Raw genomic sequence first — 20059 nt, 5'->3', positions numbered from 1 at the left:
GTGCTCATGACACAAGCATTTAACTTTTGCCGAAATTTGTCGCTGCGTTTTTAGCTGTGTTGTTATTTTCTCTTTCTGTTTTATTTTCAATATATATTGGCGTAGCTGCCACTGCAGTCCTTGCTTTTCTTTCCCCAAATACCCAATCACCACACAATCAGCTTTGTAATAGAAGTTAAGCCATCTGTAAGCTTAGAGCGCTGATTCTTCAAAAAAAGGAACATTGAAATATCTTCGTAGTACATGTTTAATTATTCTATCCTTCATGACACTCCCAGTGAAGAATATAGATTATTTAAATGAAGTTAAAATTTTATCTGTACAATATAATCAACATATTTTGTTGCATTTCACCTTAAAAATGATATCGTCATCATATGTAAATACGCGCTTTATAAAGTGGCTCAGGTTGTGCGATATTATAACTGTAGTGGAAGTTTACAGTGGGGTGATTGTACTTATAAGTATAAACAATTCTACAAGGAGAAATTGATTGAGTGCATTTAAAGTTCTTGGGAAATAACTGTTTCTGAACCGCGAGGTCTGTACAGGAAAGGCTTTAAAACGTTTTGCCGTGGCTGAGACAGCGTGTTCTTGAAGCTGTATACTGATAATTCTCTTTCCGATCAGCTGCTGCTGTGATTCACACTCAGATACAGTGATATAAATACTCCGAGTCGTGCAGTGAGAGTAATAAGGAAAAAGATGATCCGCTGTGGCAACTCCTAACGGGAGGAGCTGAAAGAAGAAGAAGAAGAAGGTGCAGTGAGAGTAACAATGCTAAAGCAGTTATGGTATTTGGAATACTATGGCTATTCCCAGGACCATTATATTGTTACAAGTTAATTACAATCAGATGTGTTACACTAATAAACAATATGCGGTTAGCTTCAGTGTATTTATAAAGCCGTGTCAGGAAAATAAGGTGTAACCACACAGGTACAGTAGCATTGCTTTGACGCTGGGTGCCGCCAGTCTGCAAAACCGAGCGGAGAACTTGTGTAGATAGATAGATAGATAGATACTTTTAGTTTCACTAAAACACAGCAAGCTTCATTCTCTGTAGGTTCTGACATTTTTCACCAGCACAGCCAGTTCGTTGATCTTATTTGGTAGTGAGTTCACATTTCCCAGGAACACAGAAAGCTCCGACGGTTTATAACGCCATTTTCCCTCAAGTTGTCTCCCTTTTATCTTATCTTTTATCTTTGCGCCGGCTCAGCTGCCCCGATATCATCTTCTTACCTCGTCAGGTAATTAAGGAACCACACCAGCATGAGCATTTCTTCTCAGTGCTTTAAGCTGACTACTTGAATAGGCGAGTCTCAGAGTGTAAAAATCCATGTCAAGTAGTAAAAATAGTAAAAAGTGTCCAGGAAGTCATTCCACATAAAAGAAAGTGGTAGAAGTGATCAGTGAAATAGAGAAAAAAAATAGATAAAAAGGTAAAAAGATAAAGTCATACACGGAGCTGCTGGAAAGGCTGCCACTCGGATGCGGCGCCGGAAATATATATCATATATATATATATACATATATATGTACGACAAGGTATGAGGTACCGTGGAAAAGCGCATGGCTTTACGCCAATTGTAGGTTTTATACATCGCGATTTGAACGTGGAAAAGTTCTTACGCAACATTTCTGTGCATACACACCGTTTATACATGAGGCCCCTGGTGTCTGTTGAATAACTGCTGCAAATTTTTCAAGTGTCCAAACTGATGGCTCTGCTTACTCTAAATCTTCTACATCATCATTCTCTTCAGTACTGTATTTCAGCAGATCTTCGAGTTCCAAGTTGTTAAGTGTTTCACTGTGCTCCTTTATGTGTTCCCCTAAATCTTTCTTGATCATATCAGAGAAGCCTTCCCCACCAACCAATCAATGACTACATCACTTCATAATAACTTTGAAAATTAACTGACTGTCTTGACCTTTAGAATTCAATCTGCAATTGTGAAGCTCATCCATAAATCCACGATGCTGCAGTCAGAGTCAGCATCAAAGGCAGCACAAATCGGGTGTAAGTTTTGTTAATGCACTTGATAATGCCTTGATCAAGCTGCTGGAGAAGTGACATTGCGTAAGGGAGCAGGAACATCACATTCTCGTAAGCAAAGCAGAAAGATTTAGGATGGCCGGGGACATTGACAGTTATATGGAGGACCTTAAACAGAGCCCCTTTTCTTTAACATATTTCTTCTGTTCAAGAATGAAGCACTGGTGGAACTATTTCAAGAACATGATTGCTTTCACCCAAGCCTTTTTGTTTAATTGCCATAACATAGGTAAGCAATTTTTAGTTTTGTTTTCAAGGGATTGTTTGTTCTATGGATCACCTTAATCTGGTGCCACACAGCACCAGATTAAGGTGATCTTTCCAGGCCTTGAACCCCAGGGCCCGTATGGCACTCTTATGGATGTAGGTATGATTGGGCATCTTCTTCCAGAACAATCCCGCTTCATCACAACTGAAGAATTGCTCTGGAAGGTAGCCTTCTCTTCCATGAGTTTCTGGAGCTCTTCTGGGAATACTGATGCTGCTTCCATATCATTTCCCATGATCTTTAGGTTCTTAAGGCTGTAGAAGTTTTACATAGTTAGCCATTCATCCCTTACTAGCCTTAATCTCCTTACTTTCACTCTCCTCAAATGTCTCATAGTAGTGCTCATAGAGGCTAAGTGCATAATCATCAAAGGAATATCCTTCTGTGACATGTGCTGTTTGAAAATTCATTTTCTGTCTTTGCAAGCACTTAATCATTAATCAAAGAGACCATCTTTGCTGTTGTAGAGGCAGAACTGACACTTTCACAAATTTCAGCTTCTTTCTATTTATTGTGCTAATGCTTGATTCATTCCTGGACAATGACAGGCTGACACAGAAAGTCTTAAATCACACATGTTTATTTACAGCCCTCAGCCCCCAAGACAACACACAGTGCATAGTTACCAAACACAGTCTCTTATGACTCCTGTCTGTTTCTTTGGCCGACACCAACTCTTCACTGGCAAGCTCCGTCCTTCTTTCACCCAACTCCGGCTCCTGATTGGGAGTGAGGCAGCCCCTTTTATTCAGTCCCCGGATGTGTTGCAGGTGGTCCCTGATTAACATCTGGCAGCACTTCTGGGTGTGTCAGAAGTGCTGCAACGGAATTCAGTCCTCCTTCCGGCAGTACTCCCAAGTGTGGTGGAAGTGCTGCATATTCCAGTCCTGGGGCGATGGCCACGTTGGAACATAGGGTTGGATCACTCATCTCAGTGGCCCCCGTACAAACCAGGGGTGCTGCCCTATTATGGCCCAGGGAAAACACTGCCTTCCTTCAGGTATGTCTGTACCTTTCTCATCAAGAGAAAGAATTTTACACTTCCTCTTAGCCTTTGAGGGATTGTTTTGACCACTTAATTGCTTTTCAAGAGTCTTTTCCAGAGAAACAAAGGGAGCACACAACAGAAGCAGAGAACGAATGATTCACAATGTTGAGGCTGCAGCAGGGTATGCCTACAAATTAGTGTGTGGTGCAGAGCAACTTCAAGTTTTGCTTTTTTGAAGTTTCTGATATTTTTCTCTAATATTTTCTATCCACAGTTGGTTGACTTTGAAGATGCGGAACATCGTAGATATGAACAGCTGACTACATATACATATGAAATAAACACAAATGGTGAACCATGCATCATATTTAAGAAAAGCAATCCAAATCTTTAAATACAGTATTTTGAGTGAAGTGTGCTACTTAAGCAAATCAAGACTGAAGCATTTCATGAGAACCTCTTCATTAGGTCATCAACCTATAAAACTGCAGCCTCACAGCCTATATTCAAAGGTAAATGGAAACCCCAAAAATAACATGATTTATCTTTAAAACAAATTCCTAAAACTTTCTCAAATTTCAACAAATACAACAAAACAAGTTTGTTTTGTCTGTAACCTGAAATTTTGTGAAAATTCCACCAATAATATGAGGCATCAGGCACATGTAAATAGAATATTTGCTATAACTGCATAAATATATTTTTCAGTTTACTTTAAGGCTCCTTTGCACTAATGTTGTCTGACTAAATGTAATATCATATTGGGAGCAAGGAACAACAAACTTGGTATATACATTATCATTGTCCTGATATTTATGTGCATTATATTTATAAAATATATTAAGTGTACTGTTTTCAGAGTGGATCAGATTGTAAAACATCTTTTTCTCATTTTGATCACTTTGTTTAAGGTACAACGAAAGCAGAAATGTTTTATGTTACTGTGATGTTCAAACATTTATTTCTCCATTATTGTGCATACAGATTACTGTAAATAGTTCATTGTTTGGAGCATTTAGTAGGGCATTCATAACAAATCAGAAAAGTATAAACTTCCAGAGGTTATGACCTTTCTTTTTTTCTTAATGGGTACTCGTATAAATCCAATGCTTTTAAATATGAGTTATTTGAAATATTTGATCTTTTTAAAAATTTCAGCAGTGTGAAGAAGGAAAACAGTGACAATGCCCTTGGACAGCCTAATGGCTTTATAAAGAGGATTGAGATGCATCCTAGATATAATGGAGTAGAGGGTGTATACCCATCTAATAAGTAACAGTGCACTGGTGTGGATGAACTGCTTTAAACAGTTCCTGAGAACATATTATATGAATCTCTAATAAAATACGTATTGTGAAGCACCAGTTTTTTTTTAAGTTAATGACAATATAATATAAGGGATTCATCAACCATTTAGCTTTCATGCTATAATATTAGAAAGTAATGAGATTGGTGCCAATGCTTCAAGTACAGTACAAGTAACTGTTTACCTGATGTATGCTTACAAATAGAGAGTCCTGCAGTGTAGAAGGAAGACTCATGTCATGTGATTTTCTTTCCTGCTTAATCCCGGCCAGGAGCACGAGGACCAGGCATGAGTCTATTGCAGGGAAAACACACAGAGACACACACACACCAGGTCCAATTTAGCTTCACCAAACCTGAATGCCTTTGGACGGTAGGAGGAAACCACATCACCCAGAAGAAATCCACACAGACACAGAGAGAACATGCAAACCCCACCAAGGAGGACCCCAGGGCATGAACCCTTGTCTTCTTACCAGTCTGCTACCATGTCAAAGTGGGTACACATTATATATAGGTGACATAAGATTAGCAAAGCTGCATCATAAAATAAACAGCCGGAAAAGATTTGTATATGTTTAATTGCAGTAAATTAGTAACAACTGTCAATAGTATTTTAATCCCATTTAGTCACGTACTTTAAACATACATTAACTAAGAGGTCTCCATGATAAAACCCATTTATACAATGTTAGTAAGAGAGTTGTAGGTTTGAGATTCAGCCAATTAGTACATGTCTACTGTATATCCCCTGCTTGATTTGTGACTGCATTTCTTGGTATGCTCTTTCATTTATATATGAAGTTATGTATTTTACTAATATCTTCTCCACTTCAAATAATACATGGAATAATATGGTACTGCAATTTCTATTTGAATATGCCTTCTTTTAAATATTTTCTAAAGTTATGCATGCACCTCCTTCAGTCAATTGCTAACTCATTTCTTCAACTCTCACTCTGGATAAGAAATATGAAAATAACATGCACCTAATTGTTTACAGAAAATAAATTAATCAATGATGATTCAGGATTGCATATTTTTGATGTCACTATGAGCTTTACTGATTTCTTAAACCAGGGATAAAACAAAGCATATAAAATTGGATTCATGCCAGAGTTGAAATAAATGAGCCATGTCAAAATATTAAAAATGACGTTAGGTACAGGCAAAGTAGTATAAGTATCAATAATTGTGCATGTATAGAAAGGCACCCAACAAAAAAAGAAAACTGATATTACAATTCCCAGTGTTTTTGCTGCTTTTCTTTCTGAATTTTTTGGTCTTTTGTTTTGATGTAATTCTTTAGTACAAATGTATTGATTAACAGAATTAATTATTTTCAAATGTCTCCTTGCAACTAAGAAGATTTTGGAATACAGACGTGCCATCACAGCACAAGGAATAAGAAACATAATGATAAACTCCATTAACACCCAAGAGTCAGCATAGAATCCTTCACAATCTCCTACACAAACACTGACACTACCAAAAGAAAAATAGTATCTCTTAAAAAAGAAAACTGCCCATGTGTATACCATAGAAAATATCCAAATAGCTATAATGATTAACTGTACAATAGGAACTGTAATTTTAGCAGAGTAAAGTAAAGGATCACATATAGCAATGTAGCGATCAATGGCTATAAATATTAAATTACTGACAGAAACTAATGTCAGTGTGTAATCGACTAAAGCATTAAAAAAGCAGAATCTGTCTCCAAAATACCAGCAGCTTTCAATGATATTTGTTATTTTAAAGGGCATCAAAAAAATGCCAATCAAAAAATCTGCTGCTGCAAGTGAAAGCACAAGGAGGTTGCTCGGTGTGTGAAGCTGCTTAAAATGAGAGACAGAAATGACAACCAGTAAGTTTCCCACCACAGTTAGCATCACAGAAAGTGCTGATAAAATGTACAACATTCCATACACAGCTGACGATCTTACTTCTCGGAGGCAGGATCGATTGTCATGTGGATAGCAATACTGTACAAGCTGTTGAGACTTCAAATAACTGCCATCCATTAATGTTCAATTTGTAAGAGTCTTCAAGTAAGAACAAACCAGAACATATTCCTTTAGAACACTAACAAACAACTGATATTTATAGAAGCAGCAAGACTAGTTTTGTGTCTCTAGAGCTCTCCTGGAATATGAATGTATTGCTGATGTAAATTCTTTATGTTTTTGCATAAGACAATAATAGCCAATCATGATCCTGCAGTACCCTTAGTGATGCTGGTTGTTATTTCAGTCAGCTCCTAAAATGGCAAATGGCAATCTGTTGGCTTTAACCATATTCTGTGTTTAAATAAAACATATTTCGTAGGCAAGAAAGTCATGTGCTGGCCAAAGCTTTAGATTGTTAAGCCTTAAGGCTGCTGGTTTAGTCTTATTGTGAGCCCTAAGTCATCCTGACAATTATCTAACAGTAGAAATACAAACATTACCTCTGCTATCTCACAAATCCAGTTGGGTTTTAGTATTTGAGTTCAGTTTGTTATCTGTGTGGAGTTCTCCCTGTATGGAGATTTTTTTTACTGGTTAATCTGGTTTTCTAACTTATCCCTAATAACGTACAAGTTAAGCAACTCAAAACTGTTGCAGTGTGAGTGTGTGAGTGCGAGTGAGACCTGAAATAAACTGGCACCCTGACCTTGGATGAATCCTGCCTTGTGTACAATGCTGTTATGATGTCTCATACCCCATTGTGTCTCTACACTGGAGTAAGAATGCTTCAGAATGTTACTTAAAGACTGCCTAAAATATACATTAACACAATTTTGGTGATAGTCACTTTAATGAAAAGACTTGGGAGACATCTGGATATTTAAAAGTGTAACAAGCTTAGGCAGAGAGTAGCATTCTGACAATGTTTTATTCTTTTAAATTAAATATTTTCCTAAGATTATCATTGCTGTTACTAATGTATGTCCAGAATCAGACTGCATCACAAAGCTCCATAGTCAATGAAGACCTGAGGTATCTCTGCCTTTCTGTGTCTGATTCTCCATTTACTTTCACCTCCTGTTTATATTTGGCCTCCTGATTATCCATGCTTACTATATTCTATAAATTAAAATGTCTGTTAATGTAGTGCAGGCTAAAATAGGGGAGATATCACCTCCAGGTGTGAAAGATTTGTATCTTACAAACTGAAAATATATTTGCAGGGTTAGATTGATAGATTGAAAGATAGCGAGAACTTTTGTATCACTGGGAAATTTACCTTTTTTATAGAAGTTCATTAAATAAATAAAATCACACACAGACACACAAACACACATAAATACACTATGGTCTGAATACACACCAGAATGACTAAGCAGGAAGAAAAATTAAAAAGAAAGAAAGTTTCTGACTTTGCTGTCCTGGTCCTAGCAAGGCATTACGCAGGCATATTGCTGTTGGTATAAAGGGGCCCCAGTAGCGTTTCTTGACACACTTCTGCTGAATAATTTGTGAACTGAAAGTCCTCAGTATTAGTGTGTCAGCGAGAGATTGTGCAGCATTGTTCATAATGGTTCTTAGGTTTGTTTTCATTTCTTCATTCGCTACTACAACCATCAGTTCAGTGTGCATCTCATAACTCAACCTGCCCTTTTAATTAGATTGTTGATTCGATGAGCATCTCTTGAAGTGATGTTACCAGCCCAGAACACAACAGCATCGAAAATCGCACATGCTATAACAGAGGTATTGAAGATGTGAAGGATACATTTTCCACATTAAAGGAAGGTAGTCTCCTAAGGAGAAAGAACCTGGTCTACTCTTTCATACATAGTACCTATGTGTTATGAGACCAGTCCAAACTGTCATTAATGTGGACCCCCAAGTGCCTGTAGGAGTGCACCACCTCTACAACCACTCCCTGAATAGTGACAGGACATAGACATATTATTGGGTTTACATGTTTTCCAACTGTAGTGACATTTAAGTGCCATCTAGCAAAGTAGCGGATCAACAGCCTTTCAGTGCTGTTGCATAATAAAATAAGCATTTTTTAATGTGTGTCTAATTCACATGGAAAATGAAGTTACAAGTCCACCTCTAGAGAGTTCAAATAGAGTTTTTATAATAAACTTGTCTTGATTTACACATTCAAATTAAGAAATTACAGTATAATAACATTTTTTACACATTTATGGTAGAAGTATTATGATCACAGAAAATAAAATCTTAAAAATACTTGGTACAATCCACCCAATGTGTTCTACTTATTAAGGAATTAATTTCTAAAACATGCTGCTTATACCACCCACTATCAAAGGCAACATATTTTGTATAGACTTTCATTCTTTTATGAACTGTTCTGGGGCCTCATGCATATCGCCATGTGTAGAATTCACATTAAAACATGGCCTAAGGAGAAAAGCGGAAATGTCCGTGGGCATAAAAAAATCCAGATGCATAAATCTGTGTGTTCGCCAGCTTCCACGTTCTTCTGCTCCATAAATCCTGGTCAGCGTGAAAAGTAACACACGTGCCTGCTGTACCACCCCGTCTCCTCCCAGAATTCCGCCTCTTTGAATATACAAATCAACATAAATAGCCCTTAAGCTTAGCGTTCTGTGAAAAGACAATGGCAAAAGCACAGAGAAAACGAAGAAATTCAGAGAATACCAAGTAGAAGAAGAAAAACATAATATTTGTTGGTTTAAACAGTGGTATAAACAACAAAAGGAAGCTGATCAAGTGACATAGAGTGTCGGAGAAACTCGAAAGTTCAAGTTCACAAAGTCGCACAGTACCTGAAATAAAAAAAGGTTGTCAGATATCAAAGTTGCCGTGAAAAAGCAACTTGTAGCCCATCGTCTGAGTGTCATGTGGAAGCTTATTAGGGTACAGAGAACAGAAAAAAAAATAGGGCCACATTGGGAAAAAAGCTGGAAATTTCAACTTTAATCTTGAAATTTCCACTTTAATCACGTAGTTTACTTGTCATTAAAGTAGAACATCATAAACCTCATCTTAAAATCGTTTTTTTTTTCAAATCACATCATAACTAAAGTAGCATATTAAATGCTTTGTTTTGTATGTGTTTTTCTATGTGCTCTATGTCTAAGCTCTATGCTCTAATCACTACATGCTTTTTAAACAGGTTTCTCTTCCTCTGACAGGACACAGAATCCATTACATTCGTGATATTACAGCTCTCTGAATAGTTAAAATATTGAGATGTATACTTGATATCATTTTCAAGATGATAGGAATTAAAGCATGTATTAAACATGGGAACATGGTGGCGCAGTGATTGTTCATGCCTCACGTAAGATACCTGCTGCACCGTGCGTGACCAATGAAATAATTTGTTGCAGCAGTACTGTCTGTCTCAAATGTACTAACCCCAAATTCCTGTCCTTCCTTTTCTTTCTCCAAATACACAATCGTCACACAATCAGCTCTGTAATAGACGTTAAGCCATCTGTAAGCTGAGAATGCCGATTCTTTAAAACTTTTAAGGAACATTGAAATATCTTCATAGTACATGTTTAATTATTCTATCCATCTGTCCTTCCAGTGTCGCACCAGCCCCAGCAAGAATACTGCGCGAGGCAGGAACAATCCGTGAACGGAGCACCAGCTCCGTGTTAGCACTGCGGCACCGTGTACTCACATGTTTAATTATTAACAATGTAGATTATTTAAATTAAATTAAAGTTTTACCTGTATAATATAATAAACATATTTTGCTGCATTTCATTTTAACAATGATATCGTCATCATATGTAAATATGCGCTTTATAAAGTGGCTCAGGTTGTGCAATATTATAACTGTATCGCAAGTTTACAGTGAGGTGATTGTACTTATAAGTACAAAGCGTTCTACAAGGAGCACTTGATGAACTGATTGATTGCGTTTATAGTTCTTGGGATGAAACTGTTTCAGTACTGTGAGGAAAGGCTCTGAAGCATTTGCTATATGAGAGCAGTTCAATAGACAGTATGGATGAGGCTGTTGTGTGCTTGATGCTGTAAACCGATAATTCTCTTTCCAAACAGCTGCTGTGGAGCTGTGATTCCCCACTCAGATACAGTAATATAAACACTCCGAGTGGTGCAGTGAGAGTAATATGGAAAAAGATGCTGTGGCAACCCCTAATGGGAGCAGCTGAAAGAAGTAGAAGGTACAGTGAGAGTAACAATGCTAAAGCAGCCATGGCATTTAGAATAGTTTGAACATTCTGTGAACCATGATATTGTTACTGGTTAATTACAATCAGATGCATTAAACTAATAAACAATATGCGATTAATTTCAGTGTATTTATAAAGCCGCATAAGGGATGTGAATGTAAAAAAGGAAGGTAAACCACACTGGAACAGTGGCACTGCTTTGACACTGGGTGCCACCAGTTTGCAAACTGAGCGGAGAACTCGCATATGCCAGGGTTGGAGCTCACGTGAAAATGTGCGTGGCTTTACGGCAAGTTTAGATTTTATATATCACGATTTGAGCAAGGAAATGGGCTTAAGCAACATTTTTGTGTGTACGTATCGTTTATACATGAGGCCCCTGATCTCTTCAAATTTCAGGTGTCCCTGCTTGGAAAGTATAACAGAGATCCTACAGATTTCCTGCAGGGGGAATAACCAATGTCTCCCCTCGCCATTCAATCACCATGTCAAAAAAAAATCATAGTATTAGACAGAAAACAAGTCTTAATTAATTATTTATAAAGAGAATTGTAAGAAAAATATAACTACAGAAGATAGAATGTCTGATATTTACACAGGGGTTGGTGTTAAAGTGGTTACCAAAACATAGGAAAAATAAGAACAGTAAAATTACATTGTGCAAAAACAGCAATGAAAAAGTCTGATAAACATTTAGTTTAATATTTTTGTATTCAGCTAACATAAGTTTAAAGCATTACATTTATTGTGTAAACCTGAAAGAAATTAGCCGTCATATTTTTTTTCCAAGTAACTCTCTCCATGTAGCATACAGTAAGTAATATGACTTCACAATAAAACACATTCATCTATTGTAAGTGGACCAGTTATAGTATAGATAATTAGCACCTGACCTTTATTTTTACAATCCCTGCTCCATTACTACCTGAATTTTTTTCTGACTTTTATTTACATAACAAGGATGTGTTTTACTCTTCTCTCTTCACTCCACCGAGCCCAGTAAAATAAATTTCAATGTAGCTGCAGAATCAGACCACTTCACTAAATAAACAAATCCTCCACCCAATTTAATGAAGTGCCAGCAGACTGTATCAATTCTACTGGGGTATGCATGGAAATGTCCACATAGGCAACTTGTTTTTACTTTATTAAGTCTTCCCACTGGCTTGAGCACAAGCAAAAGAGAATGAGTGCATCAGCAGCTCAGTCCTACTGACAGTAATGTCATAACAGGTAGGTTAAATGATCTTCCTACCCATTAAAATACAAAATGCAAGAAACACTGCCCTAAATAGACTCCAATCCCTTAGCTTTTTTAGTTTTCCTAGCAGAGTAGTGTATGACTGATTTCTGAGAAAAATGCAATCACATTGTAAAATGAAGAATATCTTCTGGCAAAGAAAACAAACATCAAATTGGGAATATAAAATGATGCCCACCTTCAATGTGATTTTGAAAACTGCCATTTTTATTCACCAACAACAGGAGCAGGTTCTTTTAATGGACAGAGGTTGTTGATCCCACTTATAACACCAAGAGTGCAGAAAAAAAAGTCTTCACTCTCAAATTAGCAGGTGAATTAGACAGCACTTTTTGAATTACCAGATGAGTTACTATAAATGTGATTTACACACATTTTAAGTTGTATAGCTCTGCTTCTAAAGTCCTTTAAATTGCACTCCACTCTATCCAGTGCATTTTGGATTTTTTTTACTTTGAAAGTCTTCTCTGATTGTGTAGTTTTGAGAAGGTCACAGCTGAACTTAAAGAATACGGCAATAGTAGACACTCCCTCTTTATCAGAAGTGACTTAACGCTGTTCAGTTACTAAGTAGCCTGTCTTCATACATGTGAAACTACCAAAACTAAAGCTCTTGCCTAAATACACAGATGACATGAATCAGTGTATAGTGTGGCATATGGCCGGTCGGTTATCCTGGCCAATACCACCAGGTCACCAGATGGAGCCCTCCCTGCAGCATGGAGGTCCCCGAAGACCAGCAGGGAATCCTGGACAATAGAGTTTTTATCCACAGCCCTGCTGGATACCATTGGGGCTGCTAGAGGACACTGCAGGGAGGAACAAAGAGTATTTGCCCTACACCCCGGAAGTACGTCCGAGTCACATGGACAAGAGGAATGACGTGCTTCCGGGTTGAAGAAAAAGGACTTTTCATCTGTCCCAGAAGTGTTCATAGTCATATGGACAGAGAGAGCAAAACACTTCCGGGTCAAGGACTATAAAGGACTGTGGAAAATCCTCAGACGAGGAGCTGAGCTTGGTGGAAGGGTGGCAACGTGTCTGAGGGAGGAGGATTGGTTTATTGTGTATTGTTTATTGAATGAATATTGTGGAGAGGAGGGTGCTTTATACAGTATTATTAATAATAAAGTCAACTTATTGGACTTTTACCTGGTGTCTGATGTATTGTCCAAGGGTTCAAGAGGACGATAGCACCCTCTATCTGTCACAATGGGTAACAAAGGCTTAATGTTTATTTGAAGATTTTTTATTTCAATTTATTAAAACATTACATTACATAACATTATTTTATCTGGTATGTCAAATTGAAAGTCGTAGTAGATTTTAACCAATCCCAGGAGCATTTGGAGCAAGGCTGGAAATATAATTCACCATGTGGCACAATCATACCCTCACAGGGTATGCAAAACCTAATGTGCAAAACTTTGGGGATACAAGAGAAATCTATGTCATGCAGAGAATGTGTAAAAGAGAATGTGCAAACATCTTACAGACAATTTTGTGGGATTTTAACTTAAAACAGTAGGGGCCTCATATATAAACGGTGCATACGCATAGAAATGTTGCGTGAGAACGTTTCCACATTCAAATCTCGATGTATAAAACCTAAACTTGGTGTAAAGCCATGCACATTTCCACGGTACCTCATACCCTGTCGTACGCAAGTTCTGCGCTCGGTTTTGCAGACTGGCAGCACCCAGCGTCAAAGCAGTGCTACTGTTACTGTGTGGTTATCCTTTCTTTTTTAGATCAACATCCCTATAAATCCCATAAATACACTGAAATTAACAGCATATTGTTTATTAGTTTAAACTATCTGATTGTAATTAACCAGTAACAACATAATGGTCCACGGAATGGTCAAACTATTCTAAATACAATAGCTGCTTTAGCGTTGTTACTCTCACTGCACCTTCTTCTTCTTTCCGCTGCTCCCATTAGGGGTTGCCACAGCGGATCATCTTTTTCCATATTAATCTCACTGCATCACTCAGAGTATTTATATCACTGTATCTGAGTGGAGAATCAAAGATCTACAAAGCTGAGAAAGAGAATTATCGGTATACAGCATCAAGCACACGCTGCCTCAGCCATGCTGTCTATTGAACTGCTTTCACACGGCAAATGTTTCAATGCCTGTACAGACCTCGCGGTTCAGAAAGAGTTTCATCCCAAGAACAATAAACGCACTCATTCAAGTGCTCCTTGTAGAACTGTCTGTACTTATAAGTAGAATTACCTCACTGTAAACTTGCGATAGTTATAATATTGCATAACCTGAGGCACTTTATAAAGCGCGTATTTACATATGATGATGATATCATTTTTAAGATGAAATGCAGCAAAATATATTTATTATATTATACAGTTAAAACTAACTTAATTTAAATAATCTATATTTTTAAAAATTAAACATGTGAGGACACGGTGCCGCAGCGTGTTCCCATGTTTAATAACATGATTTAACTCCTATCATCATGAAAATGATATCACATATATATCTTAGTATTTTAATTATTCAGAGAGCTGTAATATCATAAATGTAATGGATTCTGTGTCCTGTCGAAGGAAGAGAAAGCCGTAGTGATTCACACACATAGAGCACATAGAAGATCAAATACAAAACAAAGCATTTAACTTGCTACTTTAGTTATGATGGGATTTGAGAAACTAATAAATTAAACAATTTTAAGATGAAGTTTATTTTGTTCTGCTTTAATGATAAAATAAACTATGTGATTAAAGTGGAAATTTCAAGATTAAAGTTGACATTTTGTGCTTTTTTCCCACAGTGTGCCTATTTTTTTTTCTCTGTACCCTAATAAGCTTTCAGCCTGTGGGCTACGACTCGCCTTTTCACGGCGACTTTGATACGTGACTTCTTTTTTATTTCAGGCACTGTGCGACTTTGTGAACTTGAGCTTTCGTGTTTCTCCGACATGCTACGTCACTCGATTGACTTCCTTTTGTTGTTTATACCACTGTTTAAACCAACAAATAGTATGTTTTTACTTGCTTCCACTTGGTATTCGCTGAATTTCTTATATTTTCCCCCGTGCTTTTCCCATTGTCTTTTCACAGAAGGCTGATCTTAATGGCTATTTATATTGATTTGCATATTCAAAGAGGTCTAATTCTGGGAGGAGTTTGGGCAGGACAGCAGGCGCGTGCACAAGCGTTACTTTTCACGTTGACCGGGATTTATGTAGTGGAAGAACGTGGAAGTTGGCGAACGCACAGATTCCTGCATCTGGAATTTTTTGTGTGTAAGCACATTTTGGCTTTTGTGCTTACGTCATGTTATAGTGCGAATTCTATGCATGGCATTATGCATGAGGCCCCAGGTCTGTAAATTGCCGCACCCCCCACACGAAAAAACAGTTTGGGATCCTGGTTGGCAAACCCTCAGGCAGACATGCGGTCCAGTCCATCCCTTTGGAGATGACCGTCTATGTTCTGCAGCCAGGGGTTATGTGGGTATCCCCTCGGCCTGGTCCACATGCTTGGGTCCTCAACAATGAGGATCCTTACGAGCTGGATAACCTTTGGGGAATAGTGATGCTCCCTTACAATGCAGGTAATGTGCCTAATTCGGGACACTGTGAGCAACCACTCATTCCACACAAAGTCAATCCTGCGGTACCCAAGGATTCTCTCAAGAGACATAGTACCGAAGGAATATAGTTTTCATTTCAGGTCACTGGATAGCGTCTATGTCTTGCTACCATATAGCAAGACAGGAACCACCAGGACTCTAAAGACTTGGACCTTCGTCCTTTTGCACAGATATCAGGAGCATCACACCCCACTTTCCAGCACCCTCATTAGCCCCCATAATCTCCCAATCCAATCTGTCTACTGACTACATACAAAATTCACCAGACATGAATGTCACTGCAAAGGTAAGTAAACCTCTCAACAAAATCAACACTCTCTTTGCAAACAGACATACTGTTGATGGCTGTGCCCAACTGGTCATTAAAAGCCTTGATATTGGTTTTTAGCCAGGACACTCGCAAGCCCACACACTCCTCACGCAATCTCTGGAGAGCACTGATCAGAACCTCCATTGACTCTGCTAAGATCACAGCATCATTAGCAAAGTCAAGATCAGTGAATCTTTTTTCACTAACAGATGCCACATAGCCACTGGACCCCATGACCTGGCCCAACATCTAGTACATGTAATCACTGAACAGACTAGAAGCAAAACACCCCTGACAAACCCCAGAATTAACTGCGAAAAATGCAGATTTCTGCCTCCGCTCTGCACAGCACTCACAGTACCATAGGCCGACAATGATATTCAGCAACTTTGTGGGGATCCTGTGAAGTCTCAGGATGTTCCACAGGGCAGCTCGATCAACTGAGTTGAACGCTTTACAAGAATCAACAAAGGCTGCAAAGAAACTATGCCAATATTCATGTCGGTGCTCCATGAGAACCCTCAGTGCCAGGATGTAGTTCTCAATTGCATGTTGTGCATTGGGTGCCTTGACCTAATTTTTCTTTTGTTTTACTACTGTTTGAGCTGAGGTAGGCTGCTTTTTGTCATTAAATGAGGCTACCAGGTCTGATACCCCAAACCCTTGCACCCATGTCTCATGAGTTTCTTTATATACTGTATATCACACACACAAATACACAGTACATATAAATTAGCATAAGGGTAAATAACCTAAATTCATGAAAAACAAAAAAATATGAATATTCATGAAAACTACAAAAAAATATATAGAAACTGTCAAAAAATGAAAACAACATGGAGCCATAGTAATAGGCATAATGTTGAAATAAACACATATGGTGAAACATCCAATACATTTAAGTAAAGCAATACAAATCTCTAAATAAAGTATTATAAGTAAAGTGAGTGTGAACTATGCTACTTAGGCAAATCAAAACTGAAGCATTTCATGACAATCTCTTCATTAGGCCATCAACCTGTAAAATTGCTGCCTCATATTAAAAAAAAAATGAAAAACCCAAAAATAAGGTATTTTATCTTAAAAACAAACAGATTCCTAAAACATTCCCAAATTTCAAGACATACAACAAAACAAGCTCCTTGTTTTGTCTGCAAAATGAGATTTGGTGAAAATTCCACTCTTAATACCAGACATCAGGCACATGTAAATAAATTTGCTATAACGGCATAAATATACTTTGCTCTTATGTTGTCTGGTTAAATGTAATATTACAATGGGAGCAAGGAACAACAAACTTGGTACATACAGTGTCATTGCCCTGACATACAATAAATGTGCATTATATTTATAAAATAATGAAAGCTGAGATTTTGGTTGTTCACATCTGACAGCTCAGTTCTATAAAAGCAATTTTAAGTGTACTGTTTCTTGCACAATCTTAGTTGGAAGTTTAGGTTAAGCAAGTGTTTAAGAGGGAATCAGATTCTAAAACATTTTTTCTTCATTTTGGTCACTTTCTTTAAGGTACAAAGAAAGCAGAAATGTTTTATGTTACTACTACTACTAATAATAATAATAATAATAATAATAATAGATTTTATTTGTAACGCACTTTTCATTGACAAGATCTCAAAGTGTTAGTGTTACTGTGATTTTCAAACATTTATCTTTCTATTATTGCGCCTATGGATTACTGTAAATTGTTAATTGTTTCGAGCATTTAATAATGTATCCATAACAAATCAGAAAAGTATACTTTGAACAATACTTATAGGGAGACAAGTGTGCAAATAATTTGAATGTCTGTTTTCCTTTTCATTTTAACTTGTACTTATGTCGCCTGTACACTGCATCTATCTGCTAATTTAGGGTTACCAAGATAAACAGCAACGTAAAGGTGATTGTAACTTCTTAGTGTTTGCTAAAGTTCTAGACGTTATGACCTTTTTTTTCTTAATGGGTACTTGTATATATCCAATGCTTTTAAATTTGAGTTATTTGAAATATTTGATCTTTTTAAAAATTTCAGTATTGTCAAGAAGGAAAATAGTGACAATGCCCTTAGACAGCCTAATGGCTTTATAAAGAGGATTCAGATGCATCCTAGATGTTCTTGAGAACATTTTATATGAATCTCTAATAAAATGTGTATTGTGAAAATACTAAAGAATGTTGTTCAAATAATTTAAAACATTTTTCAGCATCAGAGTTTCTTTTTTAAGTTAATGACAATATAGCACAAAGGATTCCATAACCATTTAGCTTCATGCTATAATACTAGAAAGTAATGGGAATGATGCCAATGCTTAAAGTACAATACAAGTAACTGTTTTCCTGATGTATACTTACAAATAGAGAGTCCTGCAGTGTAGAAGGAAGAATCATGTCATGTGATTTTCTTTCCTGCTTAATCCTGGCCAGGAACATGAGGATGCTGGGGCCTATCCCAGGCTAGCACAGGGTACAAGGCAGTAACAAATCCTGGACCAGGCATGAGTCAATTGCAGGGAGAACGCATACAGACACACACACACCAGGTCCAATTTAGCTTCACCAAACCTGAATGTCTTTGGACAGTAGGAGGAAACCACATCACCCAAGTGAAATCCACACAGATTCAGAGACAACATGCAAACTCCACATAGGGAGGACCCCAGGGTGTGACCACTGGTATGCATCATAAAATAAACAGCTGGAAAAGTTTTGTATACATTTAATTGCAGTAAATTAGTAACAACTGTGAATAGTATTTAAACCCCATTTAGTCATGTACTTTAAACATACATTAACTAACAGGGCTCCATGATAAAACCCATTTATACAATGTTAGTAAGAGAGCTGTAGGATTGAGATTCAGCCCATAAGTACATGTCTGTATCCCCTGCTTGAGCTGTGACTGCATTTCTTGGTATGCTCTTTCATTTATATATGAAGTTATGTGTTTTACTCATATCTTCTCCACTACAAATAATACATGGAATAATATGGTAGTGCAATTTCTATTTTAATATGCCTTCTTAAAAATATTTTCTAAAGATATATACATGCACAAGTTTCAGTCATTTGCTAACACCATCTCTTTAACTCTCACTCGTGATAAGAAAAATGAAAATAACATGCACCTAATGGTTTGTTGAAAATAAATTAATCAATGATGATTCTGGATTGCATATTTTTAATGTCACTATGAGCTTTACTGATTTCTTAAACCAGGGATAAAACAAAGCATATATAATTGGATTCATGCCAGAGTTGAAATAAATGAGCCTTGTCAAAATATTAAACATGACATTAGGTACAGGCAAAGCAGTATAAGTATCAATAATTGTGCATGTATAGAGAGGCACCCAGCAAAAAAAGAAAACTGATATTACAATTCCTAGTGTTTTTGCTGCTTTTCTTTCTGAATTTTTCGGTCTTTTGTTTTGATGTAATTCTTTAGTACAAATTTGTTGATTGACAGAATTAATTATTTTCAAGTGTCTCCTGGCAACTAAGAAGATTTTGAAATACAGACTTGCCATCACAGCACAAGGAATAAGAAACATAATGATAAACTCCATTAACACCCAAGATTCAGCATAGAATCCTTCACAATCTCCTACACAAACACTGACACTACCAAAAGAAAAATAGTATCTCTTAAAAAAGATAACTGCCCATGTGTATACCATAGCAAATATCCAACTAGTCATAATGATTAACTGTACAATAGGAACTGTAATTTTAGCAGAGTACAGTAAAGGATCGCATATAGCAATGTAGCGATCAATGGCTATAAATATTAAATTACTGACAGAAACTGATGTCAGTGTGTAATCAACTAAAGCATTGAAAAAGCAGAATCTGTCTCCAAAATACCAGCAGTTTTCAATGATTTTTGTTATTTTAAAGGGCATCAAAAAAATGCCAATCAAGAAATCTGCTGCTGCAAGTGAAAGCACAAGGAGGTTGCTCGGTGTGTGAAGCTGCTTAAAATGAGAGACAGAAATGACAACCAGTAAGTTTCCCACCACAGTTAGCATCACAGAAAGTGCTGATAAAATGTACAACATTCCATACACAGCTGACGATCTTATTTCTCGGAGGCAGGATCGATTGTCATGT

The sequence above is a fragment of the Polypterus senegalus genome, chromosome 3, assembly GCF_016835505.1.
Source record: "Polypterus senegalus isolate Bchr_013 chromosome 3, ASM1683550v1, whole genome shotgun sequence".
In the NCBI taxonomy this organism is placed as follows: domain Eukaryota; kingdom Metazoa; phylum Chordata; class Cladistia; order Polypteriformes; family Polypteridae; genus Polypterus; species Polypterus senegalus.
Note: the sequence above shows the minus strand (reverse complement) of the source record.